Raw genomic sequence first — 6,974 nt, forward strand, 5'->3', positions numbered from 1 at the left:
TCGTGGTATTCAAAGCGTATAGATCAGAAGAATTCCACAAGGTTAGACTTGACATCACTAGTTCGAAGTTGGATCAGACCTAATTCATCATCCTCTATGTCACTCCCTATGTGGGTTAGGGAGGTGTGCTCTTTGATCTGTTCCCTTATGGCCAATGCAGTTACTGCTCTGAGAAGAACATCTGTAATCTCTTCGATTACCTTTGGATTGTCCTCTGAAGATATGGCGGATTGAATTAGAGAAGTGGGATCACTTTCCTGGTCTTCCCCTAATGCATTCACTGACCCTATTGATGAAGTCATTTTTGGGGAGTCCAATAGTGCAAGCATATCCTTCCAATCGTACCCGTCCATCTATGACCTCAATGGTTCCGTTGTCTACCAAGTCCTAAATTGTATGTTGCAAAACCAAGCATCTTTCAGTGTTGTGCCCTTTCTGAGTGTGGTAAGCATAATATTCATGATCCCTATACTAAGCTGGAGGAGGGTTGCTAATCCCTCTTAGAGCCACTATCCCTAGCAATCCTTGTTTCTTCAACTTCTCATATACTACTGTCAGGGGCATTCCCAAATCAAAAAACTGCCTTCTTAGATTAGGGACCTTCTGAGAGGGTGCATCTTCTTGTATTACAAATGGTTGTGAAGAAGTGGCTAGTGAGACTGAATGCTGAACTGCACTCACCACATTAGTTTCCGGACCCTTTCCACATCCGACTTGGGTGTTCTTTCCTGCATCTTAGGAGGATCCTTGATACTGAGCTTTCCTTAGGATTCTATTTTCCACACGTGGGCTGGTAATTATTAGGGCATCAAAAGTAGGCAGATGTTAGTAGTAGAGGACATCATAATACGATTTTGATAAGTTCTCAATCAACATCTCTACTTGCTCTGCTTCCGAAGGCCGATATGCCATCTTAATGGCCTTATCCCTAAACCTCATCAAGAAGGCAGTGAATCCTTCTTTGGGCTGCTGCCTTAACATCTCAAGCTCTCGTCGCTTTAAATCCACTTTAGTATTGTAAGAGTACTGCTTAGTGAAGGCTTTCACCATTGTCTCCCAATTTTAAGTTTGAGAAGACTCCAATTGTGTGAGCCACCATAGTGTTGGTCCTGATAGGGTTAAAATGAAGGCTTGCCCCATCTGGTTATCTGTAAGTTGCCATGACTTGGCAATACTGAGAAATACCTTGAGATGAGCCTTAGGGTCCCCTAACCCGTCAAACCTATCAGTCTGCCACTTAAATTTCTTGGGAATCCTTGCCCCCAAAAAAGAAACTCGTTTCATCAGAATCCACTATTTAACTTTATGAGCCTTTTCCTGCTCGAATCATATTCTCTAACTTCTCTAATTGCTCTTTGAGTTTCCTTTTTTTCTCCGTCTCTGGAGGCTCCATTCGTACATATGTGGCAAACTCCTCTTCCTCATCTTTAATCACTACCCTAGGAGGAGGGACCCTGGACTAGGCCCTCATTGACCATTTGAACATATAGGTAAAGCTCCTCTCTGACCGGTTGGCCTAACTTGCTCTGGTTCTCCTGAGTTAACTCGGGAAGAATTTTCGCGATGACCTGTAGCTCCATTATATTCTAAATCTCCTGCAGCCGGTGCCGGCTCAGTCCTGGGATCAACTTTGGGAGGGTTTTGGAGTGTATGCAATATTTGAGCTATCCCTCTCTTAACTTCAGCTATTTCTATCTGTAAGGTCTCCAAAACGGACCCATGCCTGTTTGGGTGATTCAAAGTTGGGTGGATCCATACTAATTGGGCGACAATCACTTGGTAGTAGATAGTCTCGAGGAGATGATGGAGGTGATACTGGACTTAGGCGAGTCAACCAATTACCTTGACGTGTCCAGAGGGACTACAGAGAATACTTGAGGTGTGGAATTGTGCCTGAACTAAAAGTGGCTTATTTTAGGATTCTTAAATTTCTAGCCCCTTGTTCAAACATTCACTAGGTTAACAACCAATGATCCATCCAAAGTTAGTTTGCTTAATGATAGGGAGTGGATAGGGTTTGATGCCCCCAGTCCACTTAATGTCATAAGCAGGGGATTCATACAAATGGCTTGTTGAGAACATTCCTATAAGACATTCCATGTAATAAAGTCATGCTTTCCTTACTCTTTTTCCCACTAGTTGTCCTTCCTCCTTATTTTCTCGGGACTTCTCGAGACTTTACGTGACTATGACAAAATTACCCCTGAGTCACGTATTTGGACATTTTTTTTGGAGGAGGGACACATTTTATCCGAAACCCACTTAGGAAAGCAATTCTTTATGACAGGAATAAAATGTAGGAAAATTTCTTCTCAAAACCGCAAAGAAGTTCTACAGTTAGCTTGTGGCACTCCTAGCTTCTCCATCTATTTTCTACATGATGTTGAGTATGCAATGGATGCAATAGGACTGACAAGGCTTCCTTGACAGGAGCTATATGTGCAAGGTGCGTGACCTTTTGATATACCCGTAGGTACGAGATCAAGAGAGTGACTTCCTTGCCCATTACTCGTGACTACACATGAGGTTAAGCAACTAGCCATGGGGTGGTAGAACCATGAGTGATTGTGTGCAAAACTATAATGCGGGAATACCATTATCTGATCTCAGAATGTCATAAAGTGCACGGACCACCTGGAAGGTGCTGACACAGTTATGAACATCCTCACTGTTTAATAATACCCACACCCTTGTACAGAAAGCTGGTATCATTTGCTCTCAGTATACTCTCCATTACATATGCTGACCTCCCTGAGGGTGCGGCCATGACAGGGAGTCCCTTGCCAAATGATTTCACTTCGAGCTCAATGAATGATGCGGTTAGCAAATACAATTACAAATATGTGGTTAGCCAAACATGGTTTCAAACAAATGTGGTGGTGGAAAATGTTCTTGTATTTAATGATAGCATCTAGTGTTGGAAGCTTGACATTTGTCCCTAGTGGAGTCGCCACTGTGAGGGTAGCGGCTAGAGTCGATGACTTCATGAGTCGCCATTCCGTCCTCTCTCTTCTCTCTTCTCCTTTCATAGGGGTTTCTAGGATTTTCAAGTAGGGGATGAATTTTGGGTATTTGGGTTAGTAGGGAATTTTTTCAGGTTTCTAGTAGGCTTGCCAGTGTGCACGGCATACGTATGGGAAAACGTAATTTTTTGGGGATGATCGTAGGAGATCCGAAGGTCTGATTTTGATGTGCCATATATCGTCAGAATCATATTTTCAAGCACTATCCATCTGTATGGTCATCTTGACCAGATTTCTTCATATATAAAAAGTCAAATTTGGACCTTCTTCTCTCCCACGTGGGGGTTTCCAAGGTTTTCAGATAGGTGGGGAATATTTTTGGGTTTTCTGGGTCAATCATCTCTGTTGATCGGAAGTCAGAAGCCACGTCCAAGATCCACATTTTATCATAGCTAGAGGAGGGTGACAAAATTGGGTGTCTACAATATGACTGGGCTTCCACTCACTTGGTAAATTAATCGATGGCTACCAAGATGAACTCATGACCATTGGATGCCTTGGAGTTGATCTACCCAATGATGTCAATGCCCCAAGTAGAGAATGGCCAAGGAAAATTGAGTAAGCGCAACTTAGTTGGCAAGATATGTATGATATTGGCAAATATCTGACATTTGTGGCATTTCTTAACAAAACTCACGCAATCTGATTCCATTGTATTCCAATAGTATCGCAACCTAAGAATCTTCTTAGCAAGCATCTTGGCATTCATATGGGGTCCACAGAGGCCTTGATGAATTTCCTCTATGATTGTTGTAGCTTGTTCTTCATCCACACACAGCAACTGTATTCCGTCATAGGACCTCTTGTACAACAAGTCTTCTTAAAGGATAAACTGGGTGGCATATCTTCTCAGAAATTTCTATTCTCTTTCTGTGGCTTCAATCAGGTATTTCCTTTCTCTAATGAAATCTACAATTTGAGCAAACCAAGACCGACCATATTGGTGAAAGAGTTCACTGAATTGTGATAAATGGGCCTTCTTCTTTGTTCCACTTAGAATGGTCGAACCCTAGCCATAGGATTCTACCATGGAAGCCAAGGTCGCAAGGACATCGGCAAACCTGTTGTTATCTCTCTGAAAGTATTCGAATGAAATCTTTTTAAAGTGTTCAATTATCTCTTCCAGATGTTCTTGATACGGCTTTAGGTTTTCATCTCTAGTCTTCCACTTCCCTCGCATCTGACAAATGACAATGGATGAATCTACATACACCTTAATCCTTTTCACCCCAATGGTTAGGGTAGTTTCGAGTCTCAAGGCACAAGCTTCATATTCGGCATTGTTATTGATACAGGGGAAATCAAGGCAGAATGATGAAGGAAAATAAAGACCTTCAGGAGTGACAAGCAATATTCCTACACCACACCCCTTTTGATTAGCTGCTTTATGAAAGAACAATTTTCATTCATTAGTTGTCTTCTTCTTCTATTATTGTGATTTCTTCATCGGGAAAGGCATCATCCAAGGCTTTTCCATCTTTTGTGGGGTGGGCAGCAAATGATCAGCTATGGCTTGCCCCTTGATAAATTTCTGAGTAACATAGGTGATGTCAAATTCGGATAGCAGAAGCAGCCACTGGGCCATCCTTCCTATTAGAGCTAGTTTCTCAAAGAGGTACTTGATTGGATCCATCCTTGAGATCAAATGTACTGAATAAGCTACAATGTAGTGTGGCAGACTTTTCATTGTCCAAATCAGTGTGGCACAGGTTTTTTCCAAAGATATGCAATGCGTCTCATATTCCAGGAACTTCTTGCTGAGGTAATATATGTCATGCTCTATCCCTTTTTCTGTCTCTTTTTGTGCTAGCATTGAGCCCATGGAATATTCTCCCACTGATAAGTATAACAGAAGTGGTTCTCCTTCCACTAGTGGTGTTAATACTGATGGGCTCATGAGGTATCCTTTGATTTTATCAAAAGCTTGTTGGCGTTGATCATTCCATTCTTTGGGCTGATCTTCTTTAGCAACTTAAAGATTGGTTCACAGATTGTAGTCAACTGAGCTATGAATCTGCTGATATACTAGATGTGACCCAAGAATCCTCATATCTGCTTCTCAGTGCGAGGCATGGGAATTTCTTGAATTGCCTTGATCTTGATAGGGTTAACTTCAATACCTCTTTTACTCACCAAGAACCCTAACAATTTTCCTGTTGTTGCCCCAAAGACACACTTCTGAGGGTTCAACCTCAGCTGATACTTCTTGATTCTTTCAAAGAATTACCTTAATGTGGGAATGTGCCCTTGTTGATCCTTTAACTTCACTGTCATGTCATCCACGTAGACTTCCACATCCTTGCTCATCATATTATGCAATATGGCCATAGCTGCTCTCTAATAAGTTACCCCAGCATTCTTCAGTCCAAAAGATATCACCTTATAATAATAGGTTCCCTATGTAGTGGTGAAGGCTATCTTCGTTCGATCTTCAGGGTGCATGCTCACTTGGTTGTATCTCGAGAATCCATCCATGAATGATAATAAGGCATGTCCTACCGTGTTATCAACCAATACATCAATGTGAGGTAATGGGAAGTCATCTTTAGGGCTTACCTTGTTAAGATCCCAAAAGTCTACGTACATTCGTACCTTGCAATCCTTGTTTGGAACTGGTACAATGTTGGCCAACCATTGGGGGTATTTTACCACTTGTAAGAACCCCGCATTCCATTGCTTTACTACTTCTTCCCTGATCTTTTCACTCCATTCTGGATGCATCCTTCTAAGCTTCTATTTGACCAGCTTTGGCCTAGGGTAGGTTGCCAAGTGGTGTTGCACAATGTCGGGGTCTATACTAGGCATATCCTCATATGACCAAGCAAAGACTTTGGTGAATTCCTTCAAAAGACTAGTCATCTGTTCTGCTTCTTCATTGTCTAGGGTGGTGCCAATTTTTACCTCTCGAAGGCATTGGTTGGTTCCTAAATTAATAACCCGAGTATCCTCACGGATGGGTCGGGCTTTCTTTGGTTTGTATTGTTTTATTAACTCTTGCTATTTATTAAGATCATCATCAGAAAAAGGAGGCAAGCCATACTTGGAATCAGAAGTTTCATTCATGAAAGAAGGAGTAACAAACTCAACATACATGGACTCTAGGCCCTCCTCAAGAGGGAAGGTCGACACGAAATCATAAGTAGAAGACTCAACAACTGACTTGACTACAGACTCGATAATTGGCTTGATGCTTTTATCAATGGTATTTAGGGTGGTTAACTCAGTAGCGTAGGTAAACTTAAAGTCTTCTCCAATGCTTGTCCAGTTTTGGAGTGGGTCGACGGCTCGGTGGATGAGCAAATGTGGTAACGGGCCTCCTTCTTCTAGGAAAGTTGCTGATATTTCTTCAATGATGCAATGGTTCTTCTGGATAGGTGCCTATTTCTTCACAAATACCAGTTGATCAACCTCGTGCTCTCGAAAGCTGAACTTTTTGAGAGGTGAAGATTGGAGGAGACTACTCAATCTTCTTTCTATAAAGTCCATCTTTTCCAGCCTATTGAGGGATGACATCCTGGTGCCTTGGTCACATCTTTGACCACCTTCACGGACCCTCCCTTTGTAGTTAATTCGGGCACAGTACATACAAACCATCATTCTTAGTGTTTTTCTTTGCTTGCATAAGTGCTTCTTCCTCTAAAAGGCCTGGACTTGAGCTCATGTAACTCCTGAGCTCGTGGCTTTTTCATAAAGGAACAAATGTGACCTTTTAGATCCACAGAAAATTATAGACTCCAGACAGGTCTTATCTTCTTTTCCCATTCCCTCTTCAAGAGTACTCAGGGACTTGGCAATTCCTTTGACCAGATCAGTGTTGTGGGGTTGTTAGAGGAGAACCCATCTTCAATCAATGCTACTTCCACTATTTCGGTGATGCAACTATCTTGATCATTTTCTTTGGCTAGCATTTGTTGTTGTTCTACCTCATGAATTATCCATTTGAACTCATCT

The sequence above is a fragment of the Macadamia integrifolia genome, unplaced genomic scaffold, assembly GCF_013358625.1.
Source record: "Macadamia integrifolia cultivar HAES 741 unplaced genomic scaffold, SCU_Mint_v3 scaffold866, whole genome shotgun sequence".
In the NCBI taxonomy this organism is placed as follows: domain Eukaryota; kingdom Viridiplantae; phylum Streptophyta; class Magnoliopsida; order Proteales; family Proteaceae; genus Macadamia; species Macadamia integrifolia.